This window comes from Symsagittifera roscoffensis, chromosome 6, assembly GCF_963678635.1.
Source record: "Symsagittifera roscoffensis chromosome 6, txSymRosc1.1, whole genome shotgun sequence".
NCBI classification, from domain to species: domain Eukaryota; kingdom Metazoa; phylum Xenacoelomorpha; order Acoela; family Convolutidae; genus Symsagittifera; species Symsagittifera roscoffensis.
In genome coordinates, this window is record NC_087067.1 from 59,878,007 (window position 1) to 59,896,242 (window position 18,236).

The window sequence follows — 18,236 nt, forward strand, 5'->3', positions numbered from 1 at the left end:
AGATACCAAGAAACATCAAAATAAAAAATTTCAACGCATGCGTAAAAACAATCTTAATTTTTGGCCGATAAATGAAAGCGACGTCAAAAAATTGCAAACTTTCGAAAAGAGATGCCTTCAGAAAATCAACTGTAATTATCACCACAACCAAGACGACCCCCTTTGGTACGATTTTAAGACTTCATTTTTGACTGAATGACCCTAAAAGTTCTCTTAAAGCGCCTTTGGCGCCAATATATACCATTTATAAAGGATGAGCGCGCACGAAAAAAATTGTCCAAAGGGTGCTTAAGAACGCCTTTTTGCATGTTCTTCAAAAGTTTGTCTCCTGGGCAAAAAATATGGCCACAACAGGGTCTTTTTTAATGATTTAGGAGAGCTCAAAAATTAATTTGGTCGACTTAAAAAAGAAGGTCGACAAATATTTCTTTTTTTTTAGAAAATCCCCCCTCAGGAAAACCCTAGATTCGCCATAGATGACATGATCCGACATTTGGTTCAAACGCAAACAAGCAAAACAAACCAGTCGTGCGACGAATCTCGGTGCTGTTAGTATGCGCAGAATGATCTGAGGCATACATCGTTGCATGTACATTCTTTTAAAATGGCTAGCGATAAATTAGCTTGAAAGCGAGAAATTAGACGACCGATTTTCCACGATGCAGAAATTTTTTTTCTCAATGCTGATGCGAAAATTTGAGTCAGGGCAAAACGCTGAATGTTCCGGCTGTCCTTCAACTTGTCACACGTTCTTAGTCACAGTCTGTTTGTTTTCTCGTTCTCTCAATGTCAGCATAATTATCAATTATTCAGTGTTTTTTTTTCTACTTGGAGGATTAACGATCAATTAACTCTCCTAAATCAAGTTTAGAGGTTTTCGAGCAAATTATGTTTGTGCTCAAACAAAACTTTTGTGTACAAAATATTCTTGCAATTAAAGTTCAAGTTTTTTGTCTGAAGCGTAGACCAGGCTGTTTTTTTCTACAAACTATTCAAAAACCTGAGTTACATTTTTTTTTGGAAAACCACATAGCCTCAAAAAACAGTTTACGACCTTATATGATAATTTTAAGAATCTAAATCTGTTTTTGAAAAGAAGCCAATCATTTCAACTACTGAATTTCAGAAGCTTGATATCCTTATTCCAAAAATGCGTTTTTTGTACATAAATCCGGATGAAAACAGCCCCCGATTTCTTAAAATTTACTATGACCAGATAATTTATGTGCATATATATAGTATTAACTTTTAATGCTATTGTGGAACAAGTCCAATTCAGTATCGCTCGCATCAGCCGCAACTTTGAGTAAGACTTCTTACCCCACATCCACGGTCTGCTTTGTAGGCCGAGATAGGAGAAGTTCACTGCCTCTGAAACGGAAATTACTAACTCGGCTAAGATTTCACTTCCAGTGATACAATAACTCTCTGCAAAGCAGCATTTAGTTTGCCATAACAACGCTCTGAGATTGAGTTACATTCACAAAACTCGATTTGACAAAATTTAAACAATAATATAAGGTAGGGCAAAAGATGTGCAAGTTTTTTTGGAAACTAAACTGTATCGAGCACAAATGCATTCTTTAATTTAGGTTTTTTGTTTTACTTTTCTCTACAAAATTTTGGAAACGTCTTCAATCTTAGTTGTAGAAGCCAGATTCATGATTACCAAGTGTTGCATTTTACTCGCGCACCAAATTACTCGCGTACAGTTTTTTTGGTAGAAGCCCAATTGAGGAAACATCGGAAAGTTTGTTTGAAGATAAAAATTGCCACACGGCTATCCCGTGTAGAAAGGCGTCCGCCAATTCACACGCTGCCACACGGTTAGCCTTGACCGTTAAGAGTGTACCCGCCGATACACACGGTGCTTTTTAGTTTAGCCCGACGTCTTAGAGTGCGCCCGCGCAGTCATCTGAAACTGCTCAAAATTGGTTTTTCTTAATCATCCCGCACACAACCACGTAATGGTGTTTGATCCTGTAGTCATGATGTCGTAAAAACATCCAAGGGTGCCATAAAATACTGTAACAGTCGTTCAGTCAACTCACATATACCGATATTCCGCCTGTGATCAATTTTTGCAAAATTGCAGAAAATGGTCAATTTGGAATTAATATCGCACGAAATTTCGTAAGCGGCGAACGAATTCGATTTATAAATCATTGTAAATTGTTTTAGATAGGCTATTTTTTCTGATTTATATGAGTGTCAATTTTTTAGTAGATAACACAGAGGGCGATTGTTAAGCATATCCAATTTTTGTGCAGAACATCAGCCGACGGAGACCGAAACGTTCGAAGAGTCATAAATGATATGGGTGCAGGACATCAGCCGAACTTAAATTTCTGATTAGTACGTCACTATATATATCATTTTGTATTTAGATCTCTTTAACTGTTCCATCCTTTTGCAAAAGTGGAGGAGATTAGTTACTAGGCACAAAATTCACATATGCGTAGCCGTTGAATTGTTGTTCCGACTTTCGATACGAAAGTAACGGAATATTTGTGCTCGGGGTGTGTTTTTTTCTTCAGACAAATTTCGACTTTTTAACTAGCCGTTTTTGACGCATTTTTTTAAATATCATTCGAAAGCTTTTGTTGTCCTGAGATTGAATTTGAAAATATAATTCACCTGTGATCATTTTTCGTAAAGTTGTGGGGGTTTAAAGATTGCCATTTTGGCCAATTTGGGACAATTAACGCGCGATAAATTTCAAGCCATTAACGCGTAAGCGAGATTTAATCCGTCTTAGAAATCGTTTCAAATTGGTTCAAGGAAGCTTATATGCCATAATTGATTTGTTAGTAGGCGCAAAATCTATCACTTTGTACTTAATATGAAGTGTGGGGTTTTTTTTTTCATTATGCTGAGAGCGTAACGCGAATTATTATAGCGTTGCGGCGAATTAACCTGCAGAACAAAATCGCTCCAAATTGAATTGAGCCAATTGGTCGTATTAATTTCTTACGACCCAAAATTTTACACTTTGATATTGTCCAAAGTGTAGGGGGATTTTCAATATTTTTTTTTCCCAAAAACTATTTGATATGAATTAAGGGACAGTCGGAACATTCAGGGCTTTGCCCTGATATACGAGCAGTCTTGTTTCATTATAGGGGCGGCAATTCGTTACTTGTTATCAGAGGGGGAATACTGAACGAGATCCTCTATTTAGCATAAGATGTGGAGGTGTTTTTTCGGAGTGCAGCCAGTATTTAGACAGCCGCGTATTCATAATCGTCAGTATTTAGACAAATACTGTATGAACCAATCAGAATCGAGAAAAGACATAAATAATCCAAAATAAATCATAATTATTTATTAATTTCTTCTTTGTCTCGATTCTGATTGGTTGAAACAGTATTTGTCTAAGTACTGACCAGTCTGAATACGCGGTTGTCTAAATACTGATATGTAACCTGTTTTTTCATCTCTTTTAGAATTGAAATGTACTCGATAAGCGTTTAAGGGTAATCTGAACGGGTCTAGGACAACAAGCCGACGGGACTTCAAGCCGAAATTAAAACTTTACAAGCACCTCAAAACACTATGTTATCATCTGTAAAACGTTATTTTTCAAAAATGTTGGCTAGTTTAGTCCATAATAAACGTTATTCATGACGATGCACCACTTGTGATTGGCATGCGTTAATATCATCAGCCGGTTTTTGAAATGCATAAATTATAAACATGAAAAATGCCTTCAACCATGTTTTTTTTTGAACTTTCCGAAACATCATTTGGAGGGTTAACTTTTATGAAAACGCCAATAACTTGTGAAGAAAGATCGTGAAATTCAGAAATTCTTCAAAAAAGTTTAGCATCCGTTAATATCATCAGCCGGTTTTTGAAATGCATAAATTATAAACATGAAAAATGCCTTCAACCATGTTTTACTTTTGAACTTTCCGAAACATCATTTGGAGGGTTAACTTTTATGAAAACGCCAATAACTTGTGAAGAAAGATCGTGAAATTCAGAAATTTTTCAAAAAGTTTAGCATCCGTTAATATCATCAGCCGGTTTTGAAATGCATAAATTATGAACATGAAAAATGCCTTCAACCATGTTTTACTTTTGAACTTTCCGAAACATCATTTGGAGGGTTAACTTTTATGAAAACGCCAATAACTTGTGAAGAAAGATCGTGAAATTCAGAAATTCTTCAAAAAAGTTTTCAAATTAATCATATTTCACGAGTTTATAAAGAACTATTCGGCTTGAAGTCCCGTCGGCTTGATGTCCGGCATCCAATCTGAACAACCAGGTTTATTCCGTGATGCGCGCTGTATAGTTTTGTGCTTAAATAAAACGCAGGTTATTGACGCACTGTAACTTTTGCACCTATATTTGGAGTGTCATGTCTTGTTTCTATAAATTCATGAATTAATTTGCTTCTTCCACTAAGTATTTACGCACGCGATTGTTCTTATCGGGTTTCTCAGGCGTAAATCTTAGCGAATATTTTGAGATCATATTCTCTTTTTTATTATCAAAGGTCCAATTATATATTTAACTGGCAGTATATTTTTATTTGCTGTTTCTTAGATAATATATAAAACCATTTAGTAAACGAACCGTTCAATTTTCAGATTGATTAATTGTGTTGATAATCTTGATATGGCATCCACTGCTAAAGTAATTGAACATTTGCAGCAGAATCATAAGCTTTGCGTTGAGAGGTTGAAAGAATGGGTAGCTATCCAGAGCGTGTCTGCCAGTCCCGCCCAGAGACCTGAAATAATTCGAATGGTTAACTTTGTGAAAGCCGAATGGGATAAACTTGGTGCTGAAACCACATTGAAAGACATTGGAATGCAGAAGACTCCCGAGGGCAAAATTCCACTGCCGCCGATCCTTCTGGGAAAACTGGGAAACGACCCTGAAAAGAAGACAATCTGTGTGTACGGACATATGGATGTACAACCAGCCGCTCTATCCGATGGCTGGAACACGGAACCGATGACAAAGGTCAAGTATTTGGCTGGTTGAATGTAGTGGAAGCTTTTAAAGCATGCGAAGCTTCCAGTGAACCTGAATTCCAGGAAAGTGGATCTGAAGGTCTCCAGGAATTAGTCTATGATGAAAAGGATAAGTTTCTGCAAGGCGTTGATTACGAGTGTATATCTGACAATTACTCGCTGGGCTTTGACTTATGGACTCCGTGGAATGGCATATTTCTTCGTGTCTGTCCAATGCGCATGCAAAGATCTTCATTCTGGTGTCTATGGAGGCGCAGTTTCGGAAGCCATGACTGATCTTGTAAACCTAATGTCAAGTCTGGTTGACAACAAAGGCAAAATTTTAGTGCCTGGAATTTACGATATGGTCGCACCAGTTTCAGAGGATGAGAAACTTGTGTACCCAAAACTTGACTTCGACCCGGAACATTTCAATACGAAATTGGAGCAACCAAATTGATCCACGATTCGAAAGAGTTACTCATGATGAACAGATGGCGATTCCCATCTCTGTCACTCCATGGTATCGAAGGTGCTTTTGTGGATCCAGAGTCCAAAACGGTCATTCCTCGAAAGGTCACTGCGAAGTTTTCTATCCGACTTGTCCTAAACATGGATGAAGGAAAAGTGGAAAAACTTGTGAAGACTCATCTTGAAAGTGTTTTTGCGAAATTAGGCAGCCCAAATAAGTTACCCGGGTCGAGATCCCGCTCAAAAACCCCTCAAGATATGAGCGGTTTGAGCGGTTTTTCAGCAAGATTTGAGCGGTTTTTTTTTGGATAAACCGCTCATTTTGAAGCAAGATTTTGAGCGTAATTGTCTAAAAAAACTCGACTCGGGAGAAATTGAATTGGAACACGGCGTTCAAGCATGGCTGGCAGACTTTAATGACCCACAATTCAAAGCGGGACGAATTGCGTGTAAGAATGTGTTTGGAGTGGAGCCGGATCTGACGCGAGAAGGCGGGAATATTCCAGTCACTCTTTCCTTCCAAGATGCACTCAAGAAAAGTGTAATGTTGCTACCAATGGGCGCATGTGACGACTCTGCCCACTCTCAAAACGAGAAGCTAGACCAGAGAAACTATTTCAAAGGAATGGAGTTGTTCGCTGAGTACCTGACTCAAGTTGCGCTAATTGATGCTTAAGTAAACTAATGTGAACTGAAATTGACTGTTGTTAATGATTCGAGATATACGCAGTGTAAATAAAAGCTTTATCTTGCTTTTCTCATTTGGAAATTGCAGTTGAGCAGTATCGAGCTGATTTGTTCCTAAATTGGTTAAACATACGCAGCGGTTGAAGTGAAAACATTGGTAAGAAAACTGATTCAAGCTTTTCACATTTTCTCCAAAACAACTCTCCCAAATCTGAGATTTTAGGTTTAATAGATAGAACAGGTTCTAGGAACCTCCCCTGTAGGAGCGGCTCTGTCAAAGTTCTCTTACACAAAAAGTTTTAACCTTGAGAAAAGTCAAACTTTCGATTTTTTGACCGTTGTAAAAAACTACCCTCCCGAATCTGCGTTTTTGGTTACAATGAGTAGAAAAGATACGAAAAGCTCCCTTGCGTAAACAGTTACGCCCAAATGTTTTTACGCAATAAGTTATGACCCTCGGAAAAAGTTTTCGATTTTTTTGTTTAAAACTTTTCTCGAAAACTACCCTCTGAAATCTGAGTGTTTAGTTTCATTGGAAAAAAGGGTCGTATTAGGCTCTACTGCATAAATAGCTCACACAATTTGCCTAACACGAAAATTTATGGTCTTCGGCTAAAACAAAATTTTGGTTTTTTGACCGTTTTTGAAACCTTTTGACTTTTCTCGGAAACGAAAAACTCAAATGTGAGGTTTTGATTTCAATCAAAAGAAGGGCTGAGAGAAGTTCCGCTATATAAGCAGCATAGTTCATTTAAAAAAAAAGATTGGCCCTGAGAAAGATGAAGGATTTGATTTCTTGATTGTTTTTCATTTCAAACTGAATACTACCCAGCCGAATCTGATATCAATTATTTAATCGAACAACAGGTTGTCGGAAACTTCCGTGCAAAAACTGCTACGCCTTAAGAATTGTGAGGAAAAACATTGTTCTTGGTAACTTTCCAAGTTCTCTAAAATAACCACTCCTACTTATTTTATAAGAAAAATTAATAAGGTTTTGAGTGAAACCCATTTTTTGAAAATTTGAAATTACCCGATTCATTCCGCATTAGTTCAAAAAATTATGAAACAGGTACTTCCAGTTTTAGCTAGTTTTTAGTATAAAATTTATTTTTTTTTTGGTAGAACTCGATTTTTTACCGTTTTCCAATTTTTCAACTTATGTTTTTTGTGCTTAAATTTTTTAAACGCAAGTGTGCGCAGCTCCGCTTCGCCTCTGTGTATTAATTTTTTGTGCTGGCAGTTTTTCTGAACCATGTAACTTTGCTAATAATCAATTTTCGCTTATGTAATGCCTGTAACTTGTTACCTTCAGTAACGGCAATTTTACGCGGATTTGATGTCTTATGTTTCGGGGCAAAAGTACGAGCAATTTCGAGGAGAGCAAGCTTTCAAAGCATGCATCTTTGCTATGGTTTTTGTTAATTTGGTTTTGGTATTGCTTTATATTACTTTAATAATTTTTAGATTGTTATCCACAGGATTATATTTCATCGGAATCATACTCTGTTAAAAAAAATAGATTCCAATTTTGTTCGAATTGTGGCAAACGGAGAAAATTGTTTGGTTTATTGTTTTAAATTTGCTTGAAATAATTTGCTCTGCTTCCTCTGTTTCTAAATGTCTTGAAAAATTTTGATAGGATCTCGGTGAGTATTTACTCAATTAATAGTTTTAAAATTCTGAGTAACCTTTGGTTTAAAAGTTCTTAAGATTATCTTAAATTCTTAAATTAAAACATCGAAGTTCTATGATACGTTATTTTATTAGAACTCATTTCAAAAAATTATACGGCGTTAAAAATAATGATTTTTTTCATAAACTTAAGTTTCTTATTAAGATTTAGGAGGCGCACTGCAAAATTGAGCTCTGTACATTGTTTTAATCGAGCTTGTAGGTACGGTTGAAAATATAACAACAATTTTTTTTCAGATTTTTATTGGTGGGTTTCAAAAACAAATAATTGAAGCATATTTTTTTTCATTAACTGAAACCAACGAATTTACCGCTCAATTGCATGAAACATGAATTTACAATATTCCAAAACACACCTATGCATGAAGCTTAATTAAAAACACACCTATACATGAAGGTTTGATTAAGGTAATGATGGATTTCATTTTTTACATGGGCTGAAATTTTCATATACGTATTAATAGTTAGTTTATATAAAAAGTTAAGTTTTACCATATTGGTTGTTGCCTACAGCCTACCCTACTGATAGTCTTTTGAGCCGACAAACAGAAAACGCAAATTTTGTTTACGATGATAGCTAAAACAAACGATAGGGCATGAAGACATTGTTTAAGATGACTACAGATTTAGGCGACAATCGAGGGGAGTCAATCAGCTTTGTTGTTTTCCAAAAATTGATGTCACTACTCAACGGTGTCCAATTGATAAACATCACACAAAATAATTTCAGTTTTTAAATTTTTCTCAAATTGAAAATCAATAAACTGAATTTAGTTTTTGTGATGTTTTTAAATTGGACACCGTTGAGTAACAACATCCGTCTTTGGCAAAAAAAATTGAACTCTAATTTCTTAGTTGCCCTTGCGAATTTTGCAATCGGTTATTAGACTTTCTTCCGGGGTAAATAACTTTGTTCACAGAATGGTCAAAATCAGAAATGGTAAATTTAGGTTCAGTTCATTATGAATTCACTTTTTTTTGCGTCTCCGTCACACCTGGTCTTGAGGAAACGAAGGCGGCTGGGACAGAAAAACAATCAATTTAAAAAAATTGTCTGCTTATGTTTTTACGGTTTGGTTGCCATAAAGTACATTTGTTTAGAATTTTTTTGTTTACCTTAAAAATGCCTTTACAGTTCTGATTTACCTCTGCTTTTCGTAATGTTTTCAACCTTGACTTAGTGAATATTTTTTAGCTTAAATACTTCTTTTTGCCCAAATAAATTTATTTTATATATTCTATCAACTTAGTGACCTAATTTAGAGTCATCTCAATATGAACATACCTTATAAAATGCTAAAAATCTCAATAGAATTTATAGTTCAAGTTTTTCATGACAACGTTTGTTTTCCGGTTGCTTTCTTCCTTGTTTTTGGCTTGGTAGTTTTCGGCCTGTGTTATACCGGACTATTGGCTTCAAATTGTTTCTTTTGATGATCGAAAAAGGCTTGTGTGTAGGTATCTGTTTTTTAAGAGTGAGGGGGACTTAATAAATTCTTATTAGTTTTTTTTGTTTCGTTCCGGCTTTTTTGTTTTTTTGTAGGCCTAATATATTGCGACCTAAATATATAGTCTTAGTGGCCCTCTGGTGTTTCATCTGAAGAGCAAGGAAAGTGTTTTGAGGTTGAGGAGACTTAATAATTTTCACAAGGCTTAAGTCTAGTGGTTTTTTTTCCGGCTTAAAGGTTTGCGGCCAAGAAATTTTCGGCTTTGTTACTGCTGGCTGGGTTCATTATCTTTTAATGCTTATTTCAGATTCTACTGTCTTGGTATGTTTTTGTTTCAAAATCAGCTTCAATCTTTTTTAATAGATCTAGTTTTTTCGACTTTTTCGTTTTTTCTATGTTGAAAGAATGGGAAATTACAACGGTTTTGCCGGAAAGTTAAATTGCATACAGTTTCTAGGTTTTTTATTTTTAGTTTGTTCTCGTAAAAGCGATTTTACGTTTTGGATTTAAACGGCTGACATTTGGGAAATTGTGTGTAGCGTCTTTTTAATGCTTCATCAAAATGGTTTCCTTTCAAAACTTTTTTATTTGCCGGACACTATCATTTTTGTCTTTGTTTTCGAGTTTACTCGTTTTCTCATAGAAATTGCAAACGAGTTTCAAAAGAACAGCCTAGTTACAAAAAAATTTTGAGGGAGAAGCGCGGACTAAAAATTTTAATTGCCTGGCGACGTTTCAAGGCTTGAATAGCTTGCTTAAAAAAATTTTTTCGTCATCCGATTAGCCCCATGAAATAACTTCAAAGTTCAAAGTTTTGTCACTTGAACGGCTTCAACAAAAAAAACTTTATTTTTTTGCCATCTGATTCCTCACATAAAATAACTTGAAAAACTTTTCATCGTATGATTTGCCTCATGGAATAACTTGAAGTATTTCAAAATTGCATTGCCTGAATAGTTTGCTTCGAAATACTTACTTATCGCTAATCAACTTGGTCTATGAAGTTTAAAATTTTTCAAACCGATTTTTGATATGGCTTAACACGAATAGCTGGATCAGAACAACAACCAACTTGTTGCGAGCGATTGATTGATCATTGGAAACACGCTTGCTAGTTTTGTGCAATTGAGCTGGGTTACTGTGATAGTTGTAGATAATCAAGTTTTCATGTATAAAACGATAAAAATTCCGTACTAAAAGTGGCTTATGTTATCTTTGTATACCTTTTAGCTTTCAGTTTCAACAAATTTAACTATTTATCTATAAAGACAGCTTGCAAAAAAATTTTTTTTGAGGATTTCTTCAGATTATTCCAACAAGGGCGTATCTAGGATTTTCTCGATGGGGGAAGGTTTTTAAGGTCGATCATATTGATAATCCGAGCTCTCCCAAAGCATTAATTTTGAGCGCCGCAGAGCAATTTTCGAAAAAAAAACAGGCCAAAAAGGCGTTTTTAAGCTTTTTCTGGAAAAATTTGACCGAAAATTGCGTTTTTTGGCTCGCGCTCCCCTCAAAATTAGTACATATCTTTATAAAACTTATAGGGTCCGTCAACAAAAATGGATATCTCAAAATAGTTTAAAGAGGGGTGTCGAATCTCGGAGAGAAGGCGTCCGCCCCCAATCTAAACCCCGCCCCTGATTTCAATTATTAGATAAAATAGCACAGAAGAAAATCTTTGACTTTATCTTAACCGTAAACCCTAAACAATTGAAAATTCAACCTGTGTCAATAAATATAGAAGCAAACTAGAACCAGTTCTTAACTAGTCTTTATAAAACAGTTATGTTATTGATAAAACTATCTCTATGAAATGTTACTAACTAACCAATCATTTTCCATCACTAACATTGACACTTATTTGTCCGAAGATCCTTTTTCCTTCTTTTCCCAGTGCTAGGTATAGAACTGATCGTAGTTTTTTATCAGCTTCTTCTAGTCGCATTCCATTGAATTTCGAGGTTTCAGATTTGATAGATGCTGATTCCTCTTCGTCATATCATCTTTGTTCTTGGGTGTTTCTCTCCATTCTCGAGCGTCTTTGAGAATCTGTTTCACCGTCCGTCGGATTTTCCAAATTTGGAGGTTGTGGGTGATGTCTCTCCGAAGGATTTAGCAAGTTTTCTATGTCTATATTCTCTTTGGCAATTATAGCTAAGTGAAACAGATCACTCCAGTCTTCCCAGGGAATGGGGGGATCTACATTATGGTTTTGCCAAAATAAAGGTATTCCTCTCACGTTAGATTCGTTATTTGACTGCGCCATGATAAAATGTTACTTTGTTGTAGCTAATTCTAAGTTAAAACTTTTAAAAGATTAAAGAATTAAAGTGAATTAGTCGGTAAGTTAAAATATTAAAGTAATGAGAGAGATCGTTCTCTCCGCCGGAGAGAAGGGCCAATGAAGGTCATAAAGGAGTGACCTGTTAATTAAACTAAATACGTTTTGCAATAAATGCAAAATATGATGCAATCACAACACAATTGGTAAAACTGAATTAGTCTAAAACTGCGTTTTTACCCTTTGGAACTTATCAGCGATATCACTTATCCGTAAAATTGGGGTTAAAACGATGTGGTCTTTGAAATTTTCAGTCATTTAACTAAAACTACAGTTTTGCGCGTTTGATTTGACAGTCAAAAATGACTGTAACTTTTTTCGAATCCAAAGTGATTAGTTGGAACCAATTTTTTCACGGTTGCTAAGAATTGAGCTACCTTATCGACTTTGATGCAAATTATGCATAAGTTGTTTAATTACATTGTATGGGAAACAAGAGAGGTTTCGCTTGAGCATCTCAGTTCCAATTTTTAGTACAATAGTGTTCCCTAGCATCTTTGCATCCGTGCTTCGTTGAAATCAACTATGATGTCTCGCAAGTTCTCGGAGCACTTTTTTTTTTATTTTTTCGAGCTACTATCTCATACGTAAAAGTTGATCATCAGATCGTTAAACTAAGGTAGAAATCCTAGTTTTTATAAGCTATCTATGGTAAAAATTGTGGGACGCGTCTTCTGCAACAAAAAAAAAAACAGCTAGCATAGTCTATTTGCTTCAATTATTAAATTTTGTGTTTTGGTTTCTAAGAAGTTCTTCATTTCATCATTGAGATTTTTTTCATTTTTTCATAATTGACATCTTCAAGCGTCGTGGCATTCAGACTCAGTGGTTTGTTGGAGTCAGAACTTTCTGTTCTGCTTACCATCTAGCCAATTCATTGAATAAGACCGTCTAAAATATTTTTTTCTTAATGGCCTGGGTTAGCGTGTTTTGGACGAAATACAAAATCTTAAAACAAAAAATTTTGTACTTTGATTTATGGAAAAATTGCTTATACAATTTCATCCTATTGAAAAAATGCGTATCATACAATTTACTGGTAAAAAATATGCTTTTGCTTTTTTCAAAAACATTTCATGGTATAAGTATGACAAAAAGCTCGTTATTTAATTCCAAAATGTGACAAAAGATGCTTATTATAAACTTTCATACTATGAAAAAATGCTTATTGTCTGAATAACTATCCCAGGAACAAGGTAACAAAATACCAACCATCCTTCTGCTCAAATCAGTTCATCAATAAGAATAAATATTTTTGAGGCTAATCTGAAACGAACTATTCGCCTCATAAATTCCCTAATTTTTGTTCCTTGCTATAATGTTATATATTTCATTTTCTGTAAGGCCCAAATAAGATTACTTTGTTATCAAAACATTGGCCCAAGTTGTAAAAAATCTTCACTTAATAAAAAAACGACATGAAAAAAAACATAAATTTACGCAGGGGCGGATCTTGAGGGGGTTTTTCTCGAGGGTGGGGGTAGGAGTTTCAAAAAATTTTTCGACTTTTTTTGAGGATCGATCAAATTGAGTTTCCGACCTCTCCTAAAGCTCTAGAAAGACCCCGTTTTGGCCAAATTTTCTGCGTTGCAGGCACAATTTTTAAAGAAAAAACAGTCCAAAAAAGCGTTTTAGGCAATTTTTGGAAAATTTTGACCAAAAAATTGCGGTTTTTCGGCGAGCAACCCCCCCTCGAAATAAGTATATATTCGCGCCCAAGACGCCTTTAGCAATATTTCAGGGTCAGTCACCAAAAATGGATATCTTAAAATAGTACGAAGGGGGGACCCTTTGGCTCGGCACGGGGTCAAATCCCTAAATCCGCTCCTGTCCTTGCCTTCAAAATGCTTCAAACCAAAATTTGGTTCATGATATCAATTTTCTAAAGCTTTTTAGTGTTTTTTAGATCATGTTTTTGTCATACTGGTCGGTTTTTTTTAATCAAACAATAATATAACTATTAGGTAAATGTGAGAGTTATATATTCATTAATAGTTCAACAGCCCCAAAGTTTTTGTTACCTGTTAGGTACTAGTTCAATTAAGTTTATTAAAATTTTACTATTTGAGACCAAACAGAAGATCGAGTAAAAATTTAAAAAGCAACTTAAAACAATGCGTCAAGTTACGTTTTGATTGAAAAAAGTAAACATACATAATTAGCAGATGGTGATGCTGACGCTGAAAAGTGCAGCGGATGATTCACATCGTTTAGGTATCAAACACAGAGGCGAAGCTTCTTTTAACTGCCAATTTTATGCAGCAAAAATTCACCTTTTCCTACATCCATGAAAATTTCTCTTATAAAGCATAAGAAGCGCCTCTGCTTTCCGCACCATGATTTCTAGATTGAAGATTTCCACATCTTGATTTTGTAGATGCAGTCTTTAAAATCCGATTTTGCAAGTAGTTTTCAAGAGAAGTGACGAAATTTTTTAAAAAAGTTTAAAAGTTCAAAAACGAATTTTTCTGAACTCCACAACAGATTTTTATTTTGAAAAACAGGTAAAGCAGATTACGCAGCGGAAATCTAAGCGACATGTTAACTTTATTGAACTATCAACCTCAGGTTCAACGTGTTAGTTTTTGAAAACAAAAATAATTTTCGGAAAAACGGGCAAAATTTCAAAAATTGGACATTTTCTAAGGCCATACTCCATACTTTTTTAAAAGGCAGAGCATAGCCGCTTGCCAAAGTAAGATTTGCATTACTGGTTTTAATTTTCAGCTAAACCCCTAATCTCCAACTTTGCAGCGTAGTTTTTGAAAAAAAAAGTTTTAAAAATGAACAAAAAAGGGCTTGTTTGAGGCCATAACTTTTTCTACCGAATTTAGGTAATAGAGTAGCGGAGAAAAGGGGATATCCTATAACTTCTTCTTTTTATTGTAACCTTCAACTCTGATTTGTGCATTCAATGTTTGAGAAACTGAAAAAATCAAAAGAAGTAGGCCAAAAATAACCCGTACTGAAAATTTCGACGGCTGTAGTACGTGAGGTAAAATCAAAACGATTAGCGAATCATTTCACAAAGAACGGCAGCCAGTTTTTCCATTGATACAATTTTTTTTAAAATCGGCCCAGTTGTGTTTGAGAAAATTTGAAATTTGCTGAAAGTGCACAAAAAATTCCAAATTGTTCCAAAAACAAACGAACAACAAATCCCATAAATTTTCATAATACAAGTTTATTCAAATGGGACCTACACTAGCCAAAACCAAAGCAGCAACATATTCCATCAATTAATCACGCTTAGATAAGCCTAAATAAGATTAAAATCAAATATACCAAAAGTGCCATCAACTGAGCATTTTAATTTGCAACTTGGGTTGGAAAAAAAGGAAGGTTCGCACTAATTCACTCGCTTCGCAAGTGTATAAACAGGAAGACTGAAAAATACGATAAATTATTTTTTCACCGCAGTTGAAGGAAATCAACGCAATATTTGCAAACGGCAGAAAAAACCTGATAAATAGTTGAAATTGAATACACTCATTCATTCATTAAAAATTGCTTGAAATTTCTATCAAGGAAAGAATAATTTTGTATCAACTAGTTTTTCCTATAGATAAAACAAGCGAGGACGCTCAAAAACGCCAAATTTTGCAACTTTTCTGTGCTATTTTCAATGAAATTGAGGGGAAATATTTTTATTAGCATGGTTGAAGTTTCACAAAAAAAAATTAAAAAAAAAATCAACTGAAAATTTCTTGTTTAAAAATTGTTAACTTTGCTTAGAAATAGAAATATGAACCCCTCGCGCAGGACCTATGATCTTCTAATGACGGTGCAAGTGATTCAAATGAATGTGCCGAATCAGACACTGCATTTCAATAGATTATAAATCAAGCTATTATCAAGCTATCGAATGATTTAGAAACTAAATGATTATAACTGATTATATAACAAGCAATCAAGTTGTCCAGTGAAAAGATGGATGCCCAACAAGGTTCCCGTAGTCAAAGCGCTAATTGCAGCCGTTATATAGAGATCATGATTACCTATATAAGTTGAAGCTGCACTGCGCAAACAAAAGCGAGGAAACATCAAACAAAGTAAGGAAAAAATATAAAACATGAGCTTTGAAAAAAAGAAATTGCCATCTACCGGAAACAAACCTCCGATCTGGAGGTTCTGAGATTAATTTCTTCCCATGTTTGCCATTTGCCATTAAGACACGCAGTCTCACCAACAACCAATTAGCACATGCTAGTAAAATCACGGCTACTAAGGGAAGGATGTTTCGTTCCTATTCCCACGGCAGACCTGACTGTGTTACTATGTTAAGCAGCAAAAATGAACTTTTTAGACTTAGTTGTCTGTGTTGGGTTAAACGGATTCGGTTTATAACACTACATTCAATAATTTGCTTGTGCATTAATAAAAAATATAGGACACATTTCAATTTTTTTTTATTTTAGCTTATAATATAATTTTTTGAAGATCATTATGCTCAACAATTATCTAAATGAATTGAATCAAGTAAAAGTCCGTGCAGATTTTCATACTATCATACAAGCGCAGATCTAGGAATTTCTCGAGAGCAGCGGGTTTTCAAAAAATTTTTTGGAAACTTTGTCGACCTTTTTTTTAGGTCGACCAAATTGGTTTTCTGAGCTCTCTCAAACAACCAAACCAGTATAAAGACCCTAATTTAACCAAACTTTCTGCGCCGCAGACAAATTTTTGGAACAATATCGAAAAAAGGTGTTTTTAGGCACTTTTTGGAAAATTTCGACCAAAAATTTGTATTTTTTTGGGGCGCGCTCCCCCTCAAAATTATAATAGATTAGCGCCAAAGGCGCCTTTAGAACGTCAGTCAGCTAAAAATGGATATCTCAAAATAGTACAAAGGTGGACCCTTTGGGTCGGCAGGGGGTGGACTCCCTGAGATCCCTAAATCCGCTACTGCTATCATAATTGAATCCGTGGATTAACATTATTTAAATTTGATTGACTTCATAAATAGGAATTAATCATAATATACTGGAGATTTATCTGCAAAAATACAAATTTCCTATTATCATCGTAAATATTTTTTGTGTACTTGGAAATAAAAAATTCGTAGCTACGCGGATGATCCAAGTAAATTAAAACCATCAGTTTATGCAAATAGAGGCAATAGTAGGCCGATCTAAGTTATGCTAAAAACTGTTCCGCAAAAAAATGATTTTGACAGTGCTTTATCCAGTGCTTTTGACAAATTTTTTACCGACACAGAACTTTTATCGAAAAAGATCGGTTAAAAGTCACATTTCCGGATCGACTTAGGATCGACTCAATACAAACTCGGGTGCTATTTTACTGTATTTATTTATAGGGGTGGAATTTCTTGAGATACCACAGGGGATGCGATTGTTAAGTAGATCTGAGTTTCTAATTGATTACTGGAAATATATTTTGCCATTGCTTGTATAGGAATTATAATTTTTTCATGGCCTCACTTTTTTTAAAGTTTAATCGAAAACTCGCGACGATTTGATCAAACAACGTTTTGATACCTCAAAGACATCTTGCTGAACTATATATCCCATAAAATATCAATTACAGGGACACATATCAGGACCTACTAAACAATCTCCACCCTTTCAAGAAAAAGGGGGGGGGGAGATTGTTAAGTAGATTATAATGGTCGATTTTTCCACCAATCAGAATGCAGCAAAATTAGAGTTCTCAATAGAAAGCTCAGTGCTAATTTGCTGTATTTATTTATAGGGGTGGAGTTTCTTAAGTAGGTACCATAAGGAGGCAGATTATTAAGTAGACCCAAATATCAAGCACAGGGACTTCAAAAAGCCAATAATATCAAAAATCCGATAATCCAAAAAAGCGATTTAAAAAAAGAAAACCCTTTAGTACAATAAAAACCAGGCGCGTATCTAGGAATTTCTCGAGAGGGGGGGGGGGGGGGTGAAATTCGGGGCGGATTTTCAAAGTTTTGTCGATTTTTTTTAGGTTGACCAGATTGTGTTTCTGAGCTCTCCCAAACAACTATAAAGATCTTTAATTGACGAAATTTTCTGAGCCGCAGGCAAATTTTAAAAAACCAAAAAAAAAAGTTTTTAGGCACTTTTTGGAAAATTTCGACCAAAAAATCGCGTTTTTTCGGCCCGCGCTCCCCCCTCAAAACTAGTATAGATTGGCGCCAAAGGCGCATTTAGAAAAACTTTAAGGTCAGTCAGCCATAAACGGATATCTCAAAATAGTACAAAGGGGGACCCTTTGGGTAGGCAGAGGTTCGAATCTCTGCAGGGGGCATCCGCTCCCACCCCCCTAAATCCGCTACTGCTAAAAACGTCTGCTCAAAAAATGCAAGGAAATCGAAGAATCTGACAAATTAGTCGCCACACATGCAACTTAAAACTTGAGTTTAGGAGATTCAGATAAACCATCAACTTATACAGCACTTGCTCAAAACATCAATTTAAGAAAAATAAATTGAGATAAGGCACTTCTATCTATATCATAGCCACAAAAACAAGAGTTGGGACAAACACAATTCAAAGCAGCAATATTTATTTTACAAAAAAGGAAAATTTACAGGAAAGTCAACTGACAGGTTAAGATCTGAATACTGAATCTGCTAATTTACTTAATCATATGTTAAAACTCGAGATGACAAACAGTTTG

The 18,236-nt window shown here is 35.2% G+C and overlaps 1 pseudogene; it reads left to right on the top strand.

The window, feature by feature from the left end:
* Window positions 1-4,330: 4,330 nt before the first annotated feature.
* On the top strand, window positions 4,331-6,265 carry LOC134847829 (cytosolic non-specific dipeptidase-like; annotated as a pseudogene).
* Window positions 6,266-18,236: the final 11,971 nt, after the last annotated feature.